Source organism: Bacillus rossius, chromosome 18 (genome assembly GCF_032445375.1).
Source record: "Bacillus rossius redtenbacheri isolate Brsri chromosome 18, Brsri_v3, whole genome shotgun sequence".
Classification (NCBI taxonomy): Eukaryota; Metazoa; Arthropoda; class Insecta; order Phasmatodea; family Bacillidae; genus Bacillus; species Bacillus rossius.
Window position 1 is genome coordinate 18076742 of NC_086345.1, and position 23088 is coordinate 18099829.

The 23088-nt window shown below is 38.9% G+C and overlaps 1 long non-coding RNA gene across 1 annotated transcript in view; it reads left to right on the forward strand.

Moving 5' to 3' along the window:
- LOC134541056 (uncharacterized) overlaps positions 1–23088 on the forward strand; it is a 41642-nt gene that overhangs the window by 7391 nt on the left and 11163 nt on the right. The window lies entirely within an intron of this gene.

A 23088-nucleotide genomic window follows, 5' to 3' on the forward strand; every position in this document is an offset into this window, starting at 1 on the left:
CTTTTTAACATACACTAACACAATCAAGCAGTGCATTACTTTTTTCCATGCACATTTGCTTCAAGGTAGGAAATATTTATTTCAGCAGTGAATGCCTTTAAAAATTTAATAATTCTCAGCAGTTTTAGAAAAGAAAAAAAAACTTTTACAAACCAATGATACATATAGGTACAGTGAAACTGTGTTAAGCATGTTCTGAAATATTAACCAAATTTTCCTGCTCAAAACTTCTCAGTAGGGTTACTTTTAATGTTCTTCATTGCAAGGTTTTTTAAAGTGTAAGTGTGATACTGACAATTTTCTGTTTGTATACACTTACAAATTGTTAGATTTCATGTAAATATTTGGTGTTCAGGCAGTATAACCATTATATAATTTTTTATAAGTAATTTTTATTAAATTGAGTTTTAAAATAAATTTTTCATTAAAATCTCAGGGAAGAATAAAATTTCAGAACTCTAAATTTACACATGAACATTTAAGTAATGATTTTTCTTGAGAAAAGAAAACTGAACATTTTTATTTTGGTTTTTTATTTATTTTTTAAATACTTTTTCTTAGTTCATGAATGTCACCAAAAATAATTGGTGCTTAAAGTCACCAGACTTAACATTTCCAACATTTTACATGCATTTTGTGTCTTACATTAAACATAAATAATCGTGTGGAAATAATCTCTGTAAAGTTTTTAGCTTTCCAGACACATAATTATATTATGTTCCTGCAATTAGTAGATCTTTTTTTGTAGTAATTTATTTTAACTGGATTATTTTTGTTATTATTAATGTATTAAAAATCACCATTTGATATAAAAAAATTTATAAGAAATTTTACCGGTATATAAAAATGATCTAAATATCCTGAATAATTCATGAAATTGGCATTTGTTGAAACCATTAAATTGTTTGCAAAAAAATTATCAATTTTTATTTTATTTGATCTCAAATTTTGCAGTCAGCAATTATCTTTAAAAAAAAAAACCTGCAGAAACAGTGAATTTTTTCAGTGCAGTAGTTTTAACTTTGTGAAAACAGATGGTTAATTCAATCTTCATAATTATGAGTTAATTTCCTGATTAAATATTTGTTATGTAATATTTTACCATACAAACTGTGGTTATGTTACTTTCAGGAATAAGTATGTATCGGTTCATTAAGGGGCGTAGCCAGTGGGGGGTTTTAGGGGTCAAACGCCCCCCCCCCCCCCCCCCTTAGCACCAAAATCTTTAATTAATTTCTTATGCATCACTCAAACAAATTTCATATTAAAATTGATAAAAATTTTACCATTACAATATTTAAATTTAAGTACCGAAAACTGCTATAATAGCACTACTTTACACCTTAAAAAACAAATTTTCCCGGGAGGGGGGGGGGGCATGCTTTTTAACACCCCCCATACACAAATCCTGGCTACGCCACTGGGTTCATTTATGGTTTGGTATAAGTTGACGTCAACCGGGCCAGCGCCCTAGAAGCCTGGTCAGTCTCCGCCACCTTTCCCCTCACCCCCCGTCCCACTTCCCGTACTGGCAGCCGCTCCGTCTTGAGTACGTGGCCGGGTGGTTGTGTTTGAATAGCGCGCCACGAACTACCTCAAGGGCGCTGTAGCAGCAGTGCATCACACCCCTTTAAGTAGAGATAAACATTGTAATTCCCTTTTTTGCTTATTTTTTTCCCCAAGTGGCGTGTGACGGCAGATCGGCCGGGAGTGTTTTATGTACGTTAACTAATTAATATTTAGTTAAGGCATAAACTACGAAAAGACGTACCGAACATGCACGAGGCGAACCGAAGTCCGCCGAAGCCGGACTTTTTATCATTAATAATAAATTGTTGTAATTTTAGTTGATAGTTTATTATCGTGCATTAGGTGTAATATAATTACTAAGAGTGTTTCATGTTTTACCTGTAGCTTCCTGTGGCACGTAATCGTAAATAGGTATAATGGTAATTGGTTCGGCGCGAAGACGCCACGTTGGTCTAGCAGAGCCCTGAGCTCACCCCAGTCCTTCGCCGGCACCGACCGAGAGCAGACGCACCAGCACCCCGGGAACCTCACCGCTTGCCTGCACTGCTAAGTAGTTCCGTTAAATCTCAATCATCTTAAATCTTTCGTTCGTAGTTCCTCGGGGCTTCTCTCAGTCAGGGGGGACTGTTTAAATACATAGTTGTACGAGTGACCACTATGGTCCTTTTTATGCTTATTACCTCATTGTAGTGTGCGACCACGTGGTCAGGTCGCACCACGTGAACCAATTCGTGCCGCAGGCGTTGTGTGATATAATCAAAGGTGTAGGCGAAGTAGCAACTAATAAACCGGGGCATACAATTTTATTTGTATTTGTTTATTTCAACATCCTGAGTGTGACGGCGTGTGGGATGCCGTAAGAGCCCACTACATAGGTGAAGAGCGTACCTGACGCTGCGAGCGGACCAGTGGCGAGTACTAGGATTGGCTTTAGGGGGGTTAAAATCACACCTCACATGGGCGACGTCACAGCCCTGAAAAAGAGTCTCTCCCGGGTCTGTGCCCCTTGCACGGTGGCGCCCACAAATTAATCTCAGTACATGTATCGACGCGAACCCCCGCTTAGCATAAAGACAGTTCGGCCGCGGCCGTGTCAAAGTATTAGTATTTAAATTAGTTTAGTGTTAGCTATGTATCTTCAAAAAAAAAATGTGATCGAGTCTTCCAGAACTCTCCAGAGATGTGCAACATCTAACCTCGGTAACGAGCGAATTCACGTGTTCTCGTGTTGCTAATACCCATATAATACAAAACTCGGACCCAAAATTTTAATTTAGAATTCTTTAATATAATACTTTGCTTGATAAATATACACAAATTGGTGTTTTCAACTTCATTTCTCGATGCAAATCACACAAAGTTTCGCACCAGTCGCTATAATTCGCTTCCAGAGCAGTTATGTTGACTGTCGAATCACTTGATTTGTAGAGCGAAGTTCTAAACTTTATGATGAAATGGCTCTGGTAAAAGCAAAAATGACTTAAAAAAAAAATACTAAACCCCTGCTTTTGATGTAATTTGTGACAAGGAATTTTATTAAAATACTTTCCACATTGTTAAAATTTATGTAATAGTTAATACTATAAAGTTTTCCTTTGGATTTGTAAACTTTGGTTCATGCCATCTGCCACAGATGGCAGCACCATGGTTACACGTTTATGTTCCATGCTACGTCTGTTCCAGTCACGAAATTACTCCTGCCAAGATGTTGCAAATAAAAATAATAATAATAATAATATAGTAATAAACTTTTAGTCAATTCAATGAAGTCATGACTTTCTCTATACCAAATTGTCGGTATGTTTCAGAGCAATGTGTTTCGGTGACACACTTATTTGCAAGGGTCATGGTTTGAGTATGGGTCTGACCACTCTTGATTTCAGTGGTTGTTTTTCGTAGGTTAGTGAAGAACAGATATCTTTTTGAAACTAATCTAGGGTGCCTACAGGTCAGAAAACTCACGGTAAAATTAAAAGATTGGTCATGAAAGTCATGAAAGTCGTGAGAAAGATCTGAAATGAACAGACATAGTGCCGGAAGACAAAAAAAAAATTAAATTTCCAGCTCTACTTCAGTTTATAGTCTCACATTAAAAAGTCTATAAATACGTAGTTGGAGACTGTTCACTTATATCATGTGTAAATTATCTCTGGAAAAAGTTTTTTTTTTGTTTGTTTTGGAATATAAAAGTTGTGACATTCCTGTGCATATTAGATCTGCTTCGTATTGTGTGAAATTTTGCATACTAAGCAAATAAAAATAAAAAATAACACACTATTATAAATAGTTGTAAGAAAATTTTATTATAGGTCCTGGAAAAGTCCTGAAATTGTTCACCAGATATTTTTAGAGACCATGTAACCAGAGCATCTGACAAAAATATTAATATTATATTTTGCTTACAAATATTTTTGAATGTGTTGTTATTCAGTGAAAAAGAAAAACAATAAATACATTATTGGCATGTGATGAAGAAACAATCCTGATAACTCTCTTAAAATTAGAACTAACAAAAAAAAAACCTAAAAATCTAAGATGAGTTAATTTGTCCGCCCGTTATCCGTCCAACAATCTCATAGCCTGCAGCCAATCATATGGTCCGAAAAATTCCAGCCATCTATCTGGCAAAACCTTGGTAACTTCATACGATTGAAGTACAGACGGATTAAATTATAACCTACAAATGTCTGCAAGGGTTTTGTGTCTCAAATTTTATTATATTAGAAGTTTTTGAAGTTTGTTTACTTCTTTAAATGCTTACATAATTATTTTTTAATTGAGTTTCAACAAATTTTATTAAAGGTTGTGTTTTGGAAAAAACAATTGTCCGCGATTCACAAAAGTGTAATCAAGGATACATGGTAAATCTGAAAATGTTTAAATAAATACCAGAATGAAAAAAATATTGCCTTTAATGAGTTATAAGTGCTTAGGTTACATGATCGTTAAACTAATCTAATTAGACAAGACAAATTTTCTCCAAAATGTAATTATTCTCAACAGTGATCAGCATGTAAAAGGAACTATATTATGATAGTGGATGGAGTGTTGTCAATTGCTTGACTGACAAATGGATGGATGACGGACAGACAAACACAATTAATTGGCCATAGTAATTCCAGCTTTACTGTAAATTGGGACAAGCTTATATGGTATACACCATATAACACCAAAATATAAGTTAATACCTACACCATAAAGCACCGGAATGCAGCTACTGTCATGAGCTTAATCAACATTTTCAATGGAAACTTAACCCAAATCACAAAAATGTAACATTTAATATATTAAATTCACTGAATGTAAATAAAAACTTTTGTCTGAAATAATTTTTGCTTAGACAAACAATTGTTGCAGGGGTGTAAAAAAAATAAAGGGGTAGAATTTTAAAAAATTCATAATTTACTAACCAGGTACACTGTTAAATCCATCCTGTTTTATTGTAAAACCTTAAATTATTTACAACTTACTCCTGAAATAATTTTTTTATATGACCAACCATTAATGTAAGGGGTGGAAAATAACAGGGCTTGAAGATAAAAAAAAATATTCATAACTCCCTTAAAATGCACACTATTCAAATTGTTTGTAAAGTGTATAAATATTATCTAAAACTTTCTAATAATTTTCCATACAACCAACCATAACTGAATGGGGTGGGAAAAAAAGGTCGGAAGTCAAAAAAAATTATAACTCCCTTAGTAAGGACACAATCAAATCTGTTCAAATTGTTTGTAAATCTTATAATGTGTTTCTAAAACTTTTGTCTGAAACAATTTTTAAGATGAATCATTGCTGCAGGGGGTTGAAAAAAATAAGGGTAGGATTTTTAAAAATTCATAATTTCCGTACTATGTACTTTATCAAATTCGTTCTAATTTATTGTAAAACCTTGATTTATTATCTACAACTTTTGTGTGAAATAATTTTTTGTATGACCTACTATGACTGTAAGGGCTGGAATAAAAAGGGTTTGAATAACAAAAACTTCAGTACTTCCTTAGTAAGCACACTATCAAATCCGTACAAATTGTTTGTAAATCTTATAATTTTTATCTAAAACTTTTGTCTGAAACAATTTTTTGCTAATACAAACCATTATTGCAATCTGCGGAAAAAAACCTGGCATTGGAATTCAAATCCATTCTTATTTTTATTTAACTGTCTAAATATTGACTGAAACTATTCTAAAATAATTTTTGTTTACCCATCCATTACTGCAAGGGGTGGAAATAACAAGGTTTGAAAGTAAAAAAAATAATTATCCTTTTTTTTAAAAATAGATACACCATCATAATTTATTTTATGAATCCTATACTTCATCTAAAACATTAACAGTTTTTGATTAAACAAATTATTACTGTAAATACATGGGTTGAAATTTAAAAAAAAGTTAATATTTTTCTTAGTATCAATTTCATTTGAATAATTTTAAACCAACGTAATATTACCTTAAACCTTGATGCCAAGACAATTTTTATACAACCACGTTATTAGTGCAAGTGATTAGTGAAGATAGAAAACTATTTTCCTGATATTTTGTTAAAATAAAGCCAGAGTTCATACATCTACTTAATATCTTTATTGTAGATTTTTCTCTAGGACTATTTATATATATATAAAAAAATCTTTAAGGGCCCTTAAAAATTTTTAAATTTCACTAATAATTCTTCGAAAATCCTTTAATAAAGACTGATTTTTGACGGTGTTGGAGAAGTTTATAGATCAGTGCGTAATTGGGGGGGGGGGGGGGGGGTGATTCTATCCCTCTTTTCCTCTATGCAGTCAACCCTTTCCCCTGCTATCAATTACTGCCCCCCCCCCCCCTCCCCATTTCGGCATTTTTTCACGGATTAAGGTCCCCTAAAAGACACAATGGTCGGTATACTTTTATGTTTTTTTTAGTCTCGGCGGCGAGGTAGGTTGGTAGCCCTGCCACGTGCCGCGCGCCATCTTGATACGGGGATATTCATCCGGGAGGGAAGCCTTCATTTCACGGACGAGAGAGCCACACCCGAAGTTCCCCGAAGTTCATGCTCGCTTTCCCCCCCCCCCCCCCCCCCCCCCCCCCCCCCCCCCCCCCCCCCCGTTCTATCTCATTTGTATAAACCGGCGTGGCATTAAATTTTGCGGTCGATTAGGATAGGTTAGCTACATTATAAATACTTTAAAACATTGTGGATGGTTGGTTATATTAGGTAAGTATAGCTACATTAAAAATATTTACAATGAACCAAAAAAAAAACAACCGAAGATGCACGATCCGGCGTTTGGCTCTCTCGTCTGTGAAAAGAAGGCTTTCCAATTCATCCGGGAGGCCTAAAACTTGGTTAAAAATTAAAAAAATAATAATTAAGAAAAACGAGTTGACAGCAGGCCATGCGCGCGACTTGTTTCGATTCGGTTAACAATTGAAATCTTACCGTTGATTTCAGCCAATGAAGTTACGCGATTTACTCGACATCTGTTGTCAGTGTCAGTAAGTAACCATATTAACTACAAAATGATTATCCCTTGACATCTACCAGCAATTTGTGAGCACAGTTTTCCAACATATAAAAAAGGGTATTATTTAAAAAAAAAAATAGTTAACTATTCTAACCACGACACTTTTTTTTTTACTATTTCTGTCAATGACTTATAAGAAATTTCTTCAATTAATTTTCAAAGCAGGAATTACACCCAAGCGTTAAATACGAACAGTTCTCTAGTCCCGCCAAAATGGATTCCTACTCTACTCTCATTGGTTGTTGCGCCGTGCGTCCGTAAAGGCCCGTCTACAATAGCAATGTCCTAAACTGTGTCCGAAGGACACTCGTCGCTGATTGGTCCACGTGACCCTCTGACGTCATGCGTCAAGTGGGCGAAGGTCCGAACCTACCCGGTCCGAAGACATTCGTCAATTTGAACTTTTTGTCCCAACCTGTGTGCTTCGGACACAGAAAAAGAACAGAACACTCACGATATTTGAATTTCCGGTTCCCGTTTGAAAACGTGGTGTTTGTTTTTGTTATTGAAGGAAACGGAAGGTGTTGTAACTTACATAACTTTTATAAGTTCAATCTCAAACCACAAAGCATCAAAACAATAAACAAAAACATTTGGTTTGGCACATTTACTGCGCTCTGGTGACAACTTTAGAAATCAATACATTCGGACATCGGACATCGCAATTGTGGACAGGGCAGTTTTCGGTGAGACAATGTGACGTCACTCACATTCAGATAAGGACATGGACCACGCACAGGTTCGGACTATTGTAGACGGGCTCTAACAGGAATGAAACATATTAATTTCCCATCCATGTACACGACCTGTCTCCCGTGCACACGACAGTCATATTCGCTATTGTGGGTCAGTAGGTTCGAAAAAATGGCGGCCATTACTTGTACGCGCGACCTACTGTTATTTTTTTTTTAAATTTGTGTATCCTGCTTTACCTTCACACCTGTCCATTCCGCAGCCCGAACATTTTCGGAGTTGGCAGATGTTTGCCGCTAGTTCGCAGCTTCGGTAGCAGCTGTTACAGTATATAAGGGCAATTAGTTATGTTAATGATGTTATTTTAATTATTTATTCCTACCAACCATAACGACTATTTTATAGTGTTTGAAATGTAGCTAGCCTAACAGATAATTTTCACAATATCACAATTTTTTGACGTGACAACGTCTAATAAATCGATGAACGCCGGCTGCACACATGAAAAAGGATGACTCATTGTCCCGTTACGCTCATTGTACGCTTGCGCCGCATCTATCTCTCTTCCACTCTATTGGAACAACCATCGATTTGACTTTTTCGAGGCACATTAAACTTGAAACACTTCCATTCGTTTCCTACTTTTCCTATCATCGTCCTATCCTTAACAGAATAACACAGATCGGAAGAATTTAAATAGCAAACATGTATAAAAGTTATAGTTAAAATAATCTCTTCGTTAAAGTAATACACATATTTGAATTAATGAGTGCAAATAAAAGTAAATTTATCAATTAAATTGTAGATTTAATTTCACTCCTTCTTTGTATCCATACAAAATAGTGATAATTCAATAAAAATGATTCAATTTTATATACAATCATTTCATCAATGTTTTGTTATGACGTTGTCACGTTAAACTATCTTCCGTAATCCGACTTTACAGACAACCAATTTTTTTTTTGTAGTTTTTCACACCTAACCCAATAACTCGATAAAATGTTAAACCATTTTGAAACTTTATTATTTTTCGGGTGATCACAAAAACTTCTAACCAGATACAGCACACATGCTATAAACGGATATTTAAAAGTCAAATCCTCGTGTTGAGTGTATAAACTACGCAAGGGACAGAAGGTCGCAACAATGAACACGCAACTAACGCTAGTAAATAAATCACGGTCGTTTACAAATCACGGAAGTCGCATGTCTTCAATTTTCCCCCTCGGAGCTTCTTTTGATAATTTATATTTGTCATGAAAAGGTAATGAAACTGCCAATAATTCGATTTTGAAAGTTTTTGGAGTGAAACTTCTAATGCGACTTCCAACAACGTTACGTTAAACGTTTAACGCTACCATGGAGAAAGCACTGTTGCGTTGAACGTTCAACGCTCCTGGGGAGGGGGAATAGAAAGAGACAGAGCGAGAGTGAATGCGTAGCACTCGAACGCATGCGCGTAGTATACCTGTTACAGGCCAGCGCGAGCGTTAGCAACGAGTAGCGTCCAATATTCCAACGCAAGAGGGAGAGAGAAAGAAAGATACACAAAGGTAGAAAGTAGGAGAGAGAAAGAGAGTGAGTCGGTAGATCCCAAGCACATGCGCGTGGTATTCTTGCTATGCAGCGAAGTAAACAGTGAAGTTTCACTTCTTCCGCGCGGAAGTTCACTGTGCGAAAGTTTTAACAAGTGAAAACGCGATGTATCTAATAAAAGCATCATCGTTGTCTTCTATGCACATGACGTCTGCGTCTTTTTAAAAAGTTTACGGAACATTTCTCTTCAAATGTGGAAGGTGGAAAATTCATGACGAAACGCAAGAAGTCGAAAATTGGCCGATGCTTGCGTTGGTATTTTGAGTCTTGCGGCACTTGCGTTCTGGAGTATTTCTTGCGTAGTTTTTATGTCACAGTATCAACGTTTGTTTTTTGGTCTGAGCTAGTTCAAACTTTTCCATTTTAACCTCCTTTTTAAATTTAAGAATGCATTATAGTGCTGGATGGAATTTTAAAATCTTGTTACGCTTTTTGTGATTTTTAATTTTTAAAACATCTATAAATTTTTAACTCGCGTAAATACTAGTTACGTAATAAAATATTTGTTCAGAAAATTTTTAACAGTTGCTTTTTACGTATACAATTATTTTCCATGGGACATTATCATTAACATTATTTTATTTCACCTTTAATCTCGCGTGTGCTCTTCGTCATTTCAAAGATTCGTTTTGACGGAAACGTACGACATTTCCGTTTCTACTGGGCAAGGTTTTGATTGGTCGATTGCATCCAACATGTAACATATTTTAGAACCCGTCCTATGGGCAAAATATTTTATGGGAACTCAAGTCGTCTAACTTGCCATGTGGTTGCGCCAGTGACGTTTTGTGTGACGTCATAACCATCCAAATTTATTTGACTGAAGCATTGGAATATGTTGGAAGTGAAATTTTGACATTGTGGGGAACTTTACGAACATTTACACCACATGGAGTTTTTTTTCTAATTACGTAGACCACTGGATTTACTCGTGAGAACTGCCAAGTTATACAAGTTACGTGACCAGTTCCGCCAAGTTCTACTGGTTTTACGTAATGTTTACTGATTTAGTCACCAAGTTACGAAATTACAGGGTGGTATTTGTTTATTACGAAAACAGATAAATGACACGCCTGAAATATAGGGTGTATCAGAGTTTCGTAAAAATAAATCTGGCTGCTGTAACAGGAAGGTAAACTTTTTTGTAAAGTGATTAACGTAAGTAGAAATTCTGAAACTTATTTTAATATTATTTTTAATATTTAGTGGTTAGTAAAAGTTAATATTTTTTATAAGTTATTTAATGGATTAGTTTGTTATTTACTGTATATTAAAGAGTTTTATTTTTTTAGAGTCTCTTAGTATTTGACGTAAACTTCATCGCATTTGTTTTACACGTGTAATGTTGTGTGAATGAATGTGAATGTTTGTGCCAGGCAGTTGGCAGGACTGCATGGCACAGACTATAGTTAAGGCAGCTGGGCTGGTAAAAGGTAGGGTGGTTACGAAGGGAATTGTGTGTGTATGTGGAAAAGGGGGGGGGGATATTTTGCGATAGGGGGTTGGTACGAGTCGACTGCAGATGGAAGAGAGAAGCCGCAGGGAAGCGGAAGGTAGAGAAAGTAGGAAAGGGGTATACGGGTGGTCGGGGGGGGGGGGGGGGGGAAAGGTCACTGCAATCAACTGCGCAAACAAAACGTTGAAATAACAAAATGTCCGCCTTGTCCTGATCGAAACTCTCTTAACCGCCCGACTGTCTCCCCCCATCCCCCTCCCACTCTTCAACATCCCTTAACATGCTCCCGACCGTAAGGACAACGTTTACTTCTCTTTCCTCGTACTTCTTCTTCGGTTCGACTTTCTTCTGTCTTCCCCCCCCCCCCCCCAAACCAGGGCCGGCGCGTCCATACAGGCGAACCAGGCAACCGCCCAGGGCGCCAAGTAGCTGGGGGCGACGCAGCACGACACATAACAGCTGATACAATATGTTTTACGATTATTGAAACTAGATGAAAATGGATTTTTGTAACAGTTTGGAATGTTTATTTTGATATAAGTAATTATTTAAAGTCCACGGTGACCTGTTTATGATTTGTAATAAGTAAAAAAGAAAAAAAAAAGCCTGCTTACATTTGATTGTTGACAAAATATTAGGCTTACGTGATGTATTTTGAGGCAAGGACAATTTATTTTGGGGTGTCCGGCCGGGGGGGGGGGGGGGGCATTAAGGTTTTTCGCCTAGGGCGCCAATTTACCTTGCACCGGCCCTGCCCCCCCCCCCCTCCAACCCGTCCGTTGTTAAGGCCGGGTTTTTATAAACTGCGCAAGATCGCAAGAAATGCAAGTATTGTTCAACATCCAAATTTCTTGCGTCTTGGCTTGCGTTTTCGAAGGTCATATTTGAAGAGAAATGTTCCGAAAAAAAACTTGTAAAGACGCAGGCGTTACGTGTATAGAAGACTACGATAGTAGTTGGAAATAGGGGGTTCAAGCACAGGCGGAGGAGCCAGGAGCCCGCCATCTTGGATGACGTCATCGGCGGCCATCTTGGATGACGTCATCGGCGGCCATCTTGGATGACGTCATCATGACCTTTGACCTTGACCTTTGACCTTGCTAATCTATGCCAATCTATGCTAATCTATGCTAATCCATATGCTAATCTATGCTAATCTGTATGCTAATCCATACTAATCCATATGTTAATCCATGCTAATCCATATGCTAATCCATATGCTAATCCATGCTAATCCATATGTTAATCCATGCTAATCCATCCGCCATTTTATATTTCTAGAAATTTCCACCAACTTCGAATCGTGACGTCACCGTTGCACTTTTCGTCACGGCCGCCATCTTGGATTTGAATTTTTTTTTTCGAACTTTTGAAATTCGATGTAATCATCAGCCGCCATCTTGTTTCGTCTGCTGGTGGCCGCCATCTTGTTTCGTCTGCTGCATGCCGCCATCTTGTTTCCGTCTGCTGGAGGCAGCCATCTTGCGACGTCATATAGTTCTGTTGGTCGCCACCAGATAGCAGCAGGGATTATTTTATTTTTTTTCTTTAACTAAAATAATTTCAGTGACGAGGCTGGGATTCGATCCATGGGACGTGAAAACGTCCAGGATGTCGTGGTTACGAGGCGGACACCTTGACCACTAGACCACGAGACCAATTGGGATATGGTGGAATAAATAATCTATATATGCCACGTACTGACGTCAAGTTTTATGATAAAAGGGGGGAGGGTGTCTTTGCCTTCCCAAATGCATGAAATTCAAATTATTATTATACCATCGCCATCTTTAATTCCAGCACAGACTACCAGATGGCGCCAAATTCAAATATTAGTTAGGGAGTCGGCAGGCAGGTGTCGCATGCCGCCATCTTGGTTCTCAAGTTGGCTGGTAGATGTCGCTAGTATCGCGCGCCAAATTCAAAAATTAGTTACCAGAGGCGCCGCCATCTTGGTTCTCAAGTTGGCTGGTAGATGTCGCTAGTATCGCGCGCCAAATTCAAAAATTAGTTGCCAGAGGCGTCGCCATCTTGGTTCTCAAGTTGGCTGGTAGATGGCGCCACCGTCGCCATATTTTAGTTCATACAATCGATACCAGATGACGCCACCATCGCCATCTTTAGTTCCTAGTGTTGCTACCAGAGTGTGCCACCGTCGCCATCTTTAATTCCTAAAGTTACCGCCGGAGCGCGCCACCATCGCCATCTTTAATTCATAAAGTCGCTACCGGATGGCACCACTGTCGGCCATATTTAATTCAAGGTATTGTCGCCGGATGGTGCCAAGTTTGAATTTAAAAACCTACAAGTGTTATGCAATGTGTAACCAGTCGAGATAAGTTTGGAACCTGTAGCCATATTATTATTATTATTTATTAATGTATGTTTATTAAATATGATAGAGTATTTATAAAATATTGGTGTTGTGTAGAGTCTCTCTCTCTTCTCGTAGTGGCGGAAGACATCTCGAAGGTAGTGTTAGAATTTATGTATTAAAGCAATCACTCTAGCTGAGGAGACTAATAACTTATAGTTACAATTCAATAATAGCGGCAATTAAATGTTTTGAAATTAAAGCAAACAACGTAAATGTTAAACACATATTTATTTAAATCTTATTACAAACAGCAAGGGTTAAGAACAATCGATGATTTAAAAGAAGTAAATAACGAGTAATAAAATCACATAATATTCACACACTACACATCATAGTGACAAAGGCAACATTAACTCGAGACCCAATACCTAAATATTAAGCATAACTACAAGTTACATAGAGTATAATAAACTCTGAAATACATATTAAAGAGAAAATTGATATAAATAACATTATACTTTGCTCAATAGTTCCAGAAGTAATGAACGTACAGCTACACGGGCAATCTCAACAGTTCTTTCATCACTAGTGTTTTCTGTGGAACATACTTGAGTGGTGTCTTCACTGATCGGACCTAGATGACTGAGATCTCGGGTTCGACTCTTGCGAGATGTAGGAAGGCGAAGCTGACGCCGGCGTTTAGGCTGGACTGCTACTGATGTAGTAGGTGCTGGCGATGTAGCACCCATCTGGGTACAGGCAGTTGATGTCTGTACTGGCGAAGTCTGGCCACATGCAGATGCTGGTGGTGACCGAATAGCTGGTAGGTTGAATGCATGTGCGAAAACCTCTTCAGGTGTTGCAGGGAGAACTGTATCGTCTCTCATCATATTCACACTACAATGTCCATAGCCCAGACAGTTGATAACTTCTAGAGGTGTATCTTGAGGTCCTGGGTTTAAAACCTGTTTCACGTGAAACACAGCGTCACATCTCTCCGAAAAATGTTTTAAAACCCCGTCGATAGACTCACTGTAATCAACAGTACCTAGACCGGGCGTTACACTGGAGTATATCATGTTCGGTTGAAAGTTAGACATCTTGGTTAACTACTTCTGCTGTAGGTCCTTACACCACCACAGTTTCAGCTCGACTGCCATCGCACGAGGCGAGGGTCGTATTTAAAAATATATGTATCACTTGGATAAATATGTCTGTTATGCAATTCCATAGAGTAGAGCATTTATTAGAACAGTCCATTGTTAAAATTGTTTTCAGTTGTATACTATACTCTATGAGATGTTAATTGCTGATTCACTTACGTTTATAAAGTTAGACGTTAGATTTGCTCCTAGCATGAGATGCGATGTCCGTGCTGGTCTCCCCACAATTGATGGAGGTGACGGTCTCTCTTTGATTGATGTAGGAGGTGATTGACGAGATGCAATTGGCAGTGGTTCGACAGCGATGATTGGTGGTAACATTGGTTCACGAGCAGGTTGAATTGTAGGTACATCTCTAAAAACTTGATGTGCGGACTCTATTGGCGAACGATCACGCTCAGGGGATCGTCCCCACGGCTCTTCACGTGACCAGCGTCGCCCATGTTGTCTGCAGTACTCGATTTCAAACCAATTGTGTAGAAATGTTTCCTCATCCTCTGCTTCACTTGGTATGTCCTCTAAGGGTATGGTCCTAATACATTCACACGTATTCCGCCACAAGCTGTTGAAATCATTGTCATAGCGTGAAGACATAATAACAACCGCACGAACCTTCAAATTGCTTCTTAGCTTACAAATTTAACTGAAGGGTGTGAAGCGGTAGAGTCTACACAGTAGAAAGCTGCAGGATGTGTACCAATGATGGTTAACGTAGGTGGTGTTGTGAATAAACCCGTCACACTGTTCCTTCCAACTAATAACTGCCTCCGGATCGGTGTTGCGCCGCAACTCGCACCTTACTGAGGAATAGTCTGGTTCCGAGCTTATAGTTTCAGTCGCTGATGCAGCCTTAAGCGCTTCTAATGTTGTAGGGAATGTACTGTCAGGTCTTAGATAATGGACGACACAATCTACCTTGTTGCAGGATGTCTCGATGATGTCCGGAGCCTCCTCGTCACAATCACTGGTCCAGTGATGACCGAAGTTGCAGACCTCTAGTTGAAAGTATCCATCCTCGGTGATGTAGTTCACACGGCGAAATCCCGGCGTTACTTCCGCATACTTTGCAGACGGATCGAACGGCATTTGCTTGAATTTGTAGCAGCAGCACTATACCCACTCGACTATGAGTTGACTGCTGTGTCTAGGGTGTTGATGTCAATTTATACCGTTAGGACCCCCCTCCAGTCCAGTCACATGTACCGTTGCTTCCGTTGTTGTCCCCACCGCCTTGCTGACGCCCTCCAACATTCCAACGCGGTGATCAACCATCCAAGCCCTAAGCATGCTTGCATTGTGTCTTGAGATCGGACCTGGACATGTATTATTGCACGTGTACAATTTATTTAATTCTTTCAATGATGGACAGTCATATTCTGCTTGTACATCTAATATTAGCACATTATGCTTACAATAGCTAGCCAGCCACCGTTTCTGCTCTATTCCTACAACCAATACAGGTCCGGTCAGATGACTTGTCAATATGTTGGGTATTGAAGCATAAGGAAAGAGTCCGTGTTCCCAATGTAAACCATGAAAATTTCTAGTGAGCCAAGCATTTGTTTTTTGATGCTTCCTGGTGAGATATCGCCATTTAAATGGAGGTTGAAAGTTACGTGTTATTACATTTCCTTCTTCATCTGCAATGCTAAGTTCCTTGATAATAAACCCATACTGACTTGAGAAGCCTTGGAGGTTTACACATTTCGTCATGGCAGTCGAGACGAGACTAAGCCAATATCCTTTCTAGGTCAGTATTTTAACAGTTTTGTCTCTTGGGTTATACGATACAAGTCTATCATGTAGTATAATCGCAGAGGCTTGAGTTAAAGCAGGGATGTTCCTTGAAGTTGTAACTTCAATTTTGCAATCTATTACATTTGAAGCAATCCTTTCATCCTGGCGAGATACATCAAACATAAACAGAGTTGCTCTGTCTTTGAAACTTTGAGGAGTCAAAAGCGGTGCACATTGCCGTCCATAGAAACTCGACTGGAAGTTTGCATACATGTTATATGCAAGTAAGTAATATCCATTAGTGAAATTGTTTTCTAAATCAATGTAGGGGTAGCTTTCTGAGTTGAGGTATACTTTGATATTCTTTACGTCGCAGTGATCAAATCTCGATTTATCAGCATTAATGGTGTTATGTCTAGCAGTTTGAAATGCTACGATTATATACCGTGGCTTCTCTGTGGAAAAACTCGATTTCACATTCCAAGAAATTGTTTGAGCATGTGGTAAACTAGGATATGATTCTATGCTCCACGATCTAAAAGCTAGGTCGATATTTTTTCCCTTCTCCACCAGTCGAAGAAGCCGTGTTCTTTGGGATGGTGAAACAGTGATCTGTGGAACAAGCCATTCGAAGCTATTTAGAGTTAATGACACTTGTTGTGGTTGGACACTTACATCTACAATGGCATTAGTAAATGTATTTGCCAATGCTAAGAAGCAATTTGAAGGTTCGTGCGGTTGTTATTATGTCTTCACGCTATGACAATGATTTCAACAGCTTGTGGCGGAATACGTGTGAATGTATTAGGACCATACCCTTAGAGGACATACCAAGTGAAGCAGAGGATGAGGAAACATTTCTACACAATTGGTTTGAAATCGAGTACTGCAGACAACATGGGCGACGCTGGTCACGTGAAGAGCCGTGGGGACGATCCCCTGAGCGTGATCGTTCGCCAATAGAGTCCGCACATCAAGTTTTTAGAGATGTACCTACAATTCAACCTGCTCGTGAACCAATGTTACCACCAATCATCGCTGTCGAACCACTGCCAATTGCATCTCGTCAATCACCTCCTACATCAATCAAAGAGAGACCGTCACCTCCATCAATTGTGGGGAGACCAGCACGGACATCGCATCTCATGCTAGGAGCAAATCTAACGTCTAACTTTATAAACGTAAGTGAATCAGCAATTAACATCTCATAGAGTATAGTATACAACTGAAAACAATTTTAACAATGGACTGTTCTAATAAATGCTCTACTCTATGGAATTGCATAACAGACATATTTATCCAAGTGATACATATATTTTTAAATACGACCCTCGCCTCGTGCGATGGCAGTCGAGCTGAAACTGTGGTGGTGTAAGGACCTACAGCAGAAGTAGTTAACCAAGATGTCTAACTTTCAACCGAACATGATATACTCCAGTGTAACGCCCGGTCTAGGTACTGTTGATTACAGTGAGTCTATCGACGGGGTTTTAAAACATTTTTCGGAGAGATGTGACGCTGTGTTTCACGTGAAACACGGAACTACCAAAAAGTCTCATTTATACTCCAGTCACCGTCAAGAGAATACAGGAACTGATTGTGCGGGTTGTTGACCAGGACGGTTACCTAATTAACTTTCGAAACGAACAAATCACTTTACGTCTACATCTGAGGAAATATGGGCGTGAAATACTTTAATCTGTATAAAGGTAGGGGAGTGACGAAACCTAGAGTCAGTGGATCACGAGACCTCAAGCGACTAACACGTGTAAACGTACGCTTACTTAAGAATTTGGGGTATAAAGTTAATCAAAATGGCCGATAGTATTTTAGAAATTGAACAGCCGATACAATACGATGATGACTTTTATTAGGTGGAATTTAAAAAAAAATCATTATTCAGTCAAATAATAATATATACCCTGAGAAACACTAACTGGAAGAACAAACTACCTTCTCCTTGGAGTATAGCGATGCCATCCCTCTATTGCGATCGTTAGTGAGAATCCTGCATCCCGCATGAAAGAAAGAAATAATATTTACCTGCAAGCAATACGTGTCGACATCTGTTGTTGAAAAGCAGAACTACTTGCAACAAGTACCTTTGAATGAGATAAATTAATTCTCGCTGATGAAATAATTAAAAAAATTCTATTTAAGTAATATATCTAATTTAAAACTCTTAGTTTGCATCTGGCATTAGTCTCGGTAACTAATATGAATTCCGATTTAGGATCTGACGCTGTATCGAAACGTCATCACTGTAGATACTGTAGCAAGGTGTTTACCTTGAGAAAGAATGCTAAACGACATGAGAGAAGCGAGTGTAATTTGGGTCCTTGTCAAAAACCGTTTCATTGCAGTCAGTGTCAGAAATCCTTTGGTAGAAGATATTACTTGGATAGACATTACAAGACCTGTACAATTAAGATGAATAAAGATAACGAAGATTGGGCTACAACATCGCGGAAGAGGAACGAAGGCGAAAAAGCTAATGCTAAAATTACTGATCTAGATGAAGATAATAATTTAAAATTTAAAACAAACGAAGGTAGTTGTAACCACATTAGAAATGAAAATATATTTACTCCAATATCTAGTCGTCTCCATGAAAATGAGAAAGATGGAGAACCATCTGAAGCTTACAAGGTCGAAGACTTTGATGAATCATCTGAAGCGTGCATGATTGAAGAATGTGGTGACACATCTGAGGCTGACATGATTGAGTACTGTACTGAAGCACCTAAAGCAGGTAAGATCGAAGACTGTGATGGCGGTCTGAGACCAAAACGATGGAAACGACGTAATAAAATAAATTATCCTGATCAAGTTTGTGGTGCTGACATGATTGAAGACTGTGGTGACACATCAGAAGCTGGCGTGAACGAAGACTGTGCTGACACATCTAAGGCTGACATGATTGAGTATTGTGCTGAAGCACCAAAAGCATGCAAGAGTGAAGACTGTGATGGTGGTTTGAGACCAAAACGATGGAAACGTCGTAATAAAATAAATTATCCTGATCAAGCTTGTGATAATTTCTGGCACGATGACGAAAGTGACCTTGAGGTTGGTGTTAAAACGATAGACACCAGAGATAATATTTATTATAAACATGCAAGGATGATGAACGCAGCAGAAGAGTTTGATTATACCTCATGGGGAGATCCTAACATATTGGTTGACAGGCTACGACTACTACATGGATCGCTTTGTGCAGGAAACTATTCGAACATTAAAGAAATATCCTTCATACTCAAAGAACTGAGGGAAGCTGGCTACATACAATAATGGCTTAAATTAAATGTATGTGTATAAACTTAAAGATAAATTAATATATTTTCTTTCCAAATGGTATCTACCATTTATCTAAATATGATTTCTAAATAAAACTTATAACTTAAAGGTGCAAAATACGTTACCACTGCCAGTCAAAATGTATACTAATAAAGACATGTTAGTAATCATGCCAAGTTCGATAAGAAAAGTAATTGGAATCAGTTGGAACCAATTGAAGATGGAGCCTTTTGAAGCATTTGGAGCCTTTTGGAGCTGTTGGAGCCATTTGGAGCATTTGGAGCCATTTGGAGCATTTGGAGCTGTCAAGCATTTGGAGCCTTTTGGAGCTGTTGGAGCCATTTGGAGCATTTGGAGCCATTTGGAGCTGTGTTAAGCATTTGGAGCCTTTTTTTGGAGCTGTTGGAGCATTTGGAGTCTTTTGAAGCATTTGGAGCCTTTTGGAGACATTTGGAGCATTTGGAGGCATTTGGAGCCGTTTGGAGCATTTGGAGCCATTTGGAGCTGTCAAGCATTTGGAGCCTTTTTTTTGAGCTGTTGGAGCATTTGAAGGCCGTTTGGAGCATTTGGAGCCATTTGGAGCTAAGAAGTAGTTGTTGCACGTCTATGCAGGGCTAAATGTTTATAAGATTGCTGGCTTTCGCAAGTGATTCTGTAGTAGGATAGAAATTGAGTAATAAATATTATGTTTGTAAAAGACTTTGAGTTGTTTTTGGTTGGATCTTTTGTCGAAACTTATAAGTGAATATAATTCCACAGTGCATTCTACCACGAAAATGAAGCCTAAAGATGTAAAGGATGATCGTCTACTTGGGGCTGTATTCACCAACACGAAGAAGAAAGATACACGCAAGCATAAAGCTAATGTTGGTGACATTGTGAGAATCTCCAAGCAGAAAGGTGTCTTTGAGAAAGGTTTCACGGCGAATTGGAGTTCTGAACTTTTCCGTGTGACACACGTTCGTGAATCGGAACCCAGGACCTACTACCTCGAAGACTTGGACCACAAGCCTATTCGTGGTGGCTTCTATGCTGAAGAGATCCAGTCTACGATGTATCCGGACACATATTTGGTGGAGAAAGTTCTCAAACGAAGAAATGGTCGGTCTTTTGTGAAATGGTGGGGTTTCCCGTCTCAATTTAATTCGTGGGTAGCAGATACAGAAATCGAGAAGCGCTAAAGGTGAATAACACCTCACTTACATTTTTTTTCAAGTACTTAGTCATGATTATTGTTTATACATACATTACAACATTTAAAGTATGATTATCGCACAGGAATTATCTCATGTCATTTATGAAGTTGGGTAGTCTAAATATATATTTGGCTATTCAATTGTTCCAGCTCCTGTAGCATACGCCTGTTTTGTCTGCTGCGGGAGTGACGTCTGTGCTCGGGAAGAGGCTTTCACAGCAGCGCGTGTTCGGGCAGGAGGAAACACGCAGAGCCACTCAGGGTGTTTGTGCCGTCAACCATAGGCTACGTCATGTTTTTGGAATGTGTTGTGCAGGTTATTTCGAGCGAGTTCTGGGGCCTCACAGCATCGCTCCGCTAACGTGGTAGTCTGCTTCTAACCACGCTCTCATCATCATGGCTTCCACCAGTGTTTACGCGGAGAGTGTTTGCGATTGTAATTTAAACAGTGTTACGATGGACGATGTTCGGGAATTTGTAATGGATGTAGTACGTCGCTACATAGGTATGGACTTTAATGATATACATTACCACCTTACATCCTCCACCCTCAACATTCTCACTGAGTTCCCTGAGGAAGAGATATTTATTACCTATTTATATCATGCTGTTATGACCTGCATCGAGGCCGCAAAGGAAGCGCAAGAGGTGAACGAAGATGTGGATGAAGGAACGGATAGTGGCTTGGGGGATAGTGATGAAGACGAATTGTAAATTTGTGTGTACTACGACACCAAAGGTTGTTACAACCAGTCTGACATTCAGCATCCTAGAGACAACATCAGCACTGCAGCCTTGCAGTCATACCTGTAGAACTAGCATCAGCCTTGCAGAGCTAGCACAGCTTCACACATCAGTTATCGTGAGTACTGGCAAAAAAAATGTCATTATTTCTCTGCAACATTCAGTGCCTCACATCACAAAAGGGGTATGTGGTTAAGCAACTTGCAGCAATGTTCATCGAGGACGGTGATGTATTGAGGACCTATGAATACATATTCAAACCACCATGTGACTGGTCCGAACTAGACAGGCTGTCGCAAAGCGAGAATCGTAAACTGACTTATGAAGTGCATGGACTCTCGTGGAACGAAGGTGAAGTGAGCTTTGACCAAATCTCATCAGTGTTATGTGACATCGTCAACCCTGAAGAAGGAGATGTAGTATACGTCCTAGGAACCAAACAGAAAAGTATCTTTAGTGAACTGTGCAGTGCCAACATTGTTGATTTACATAATGAAAGAAACTGTCCTAGCTTCAACAAACTTTTAAAGACTTATGGAAACCGCCTGGATAAATGTATAAAACTGTATGGCAAATTCCATTGCGCCCATTGTAATGTTCAGCTACTTAAATTCTGGCTATTCGACCACCCATACTACTATGTATAATTGGGTCTCGAGTTAATGTTGCCTTTGTCACTATGATGTGTAGTGTGTGAATATTAAGTGATTTTATTACTCGTTATTTACTTCTTTTAAATCATCGATTGTTCTTACCCCTTGCTGTTTGTAATAAGATTTAAATAAATATGTGTTTAACATTTACGTTGTTTGCTTTAATATCAAAACATTTAATTGCCGATATTATTGAATTGTAACTATAAGTTATTAGTCTCCTCAGCTAGAGTGATTGCTTTAATACATAAATTCTAACACTACCTTCGAGATGTCTTCCGCCACTACGAGAAGAAGAGAGAGTCTCTACACAACACCAATATTTTATAAATACTCTATCATATTTAATAAACATACATTATTAATTAATAATAATATGGCTACAGGTTCCAAACTTATCTCGACTGGTTACACATTGCATAACACTTGGCGCCATCCGGCAGTAACTTTAAGAATTAAAGATGGCGACGGTGGCGCACTCCGGCAGTAACTTTAAGAATTAAAGATGGCGACGGTGGCACACTCTGGTAGCAACACTAGGAACTAAAGATGGCGATGGTGGCGTCATCTGGTATCGATTGTATGAACTAAAATATGGTGACGGTGGCGCCATCTACCAGCCAACTTGAGAACCAAGATGGCGGCGCTTCTGGCAACTAATTTTTGAATTTGGCGCGCGATACTAGCGACATCTACCAGCCAACTTGAGAACCAAGATGGCGGCGCCTCTGGCAACTAATTTTTGAATTTGGCGCGCGATACTAGCGACATCTACCAGCCAACTTGAGAACCAAGATGGCGGCATGCGACACCTGCCAGCCAACTTGAGAACCAAGATGGCGGCGCCTCTGGCAACTAATTTTTGAATTTGGCGCCATCTGGTAGTCTGTGCTGGAATTAAAGATGGCGATGGTATAATAATAATTTGAATTTCATGCATTTGGGAAGGCAAAGACACCCTCCCCCCTTTTATCATAAAACTTGACGTCAGTACGTGGCATATATAGATTATTTATTCCACCATATCCCAATTGGTCTCGTGGTCTAGTGGTCAAGGTGTCCGCCTCGTAACCACGACATCCTGGACGTTTTCACGTCCCATGGATCGAATCCCAGCCTCGGCACTGAAATTATTTTAGTTAAAGAAAAAAAATAAAATAATCCCTGCTGCTATCTGGTGGCGACCAACAGAACTATAT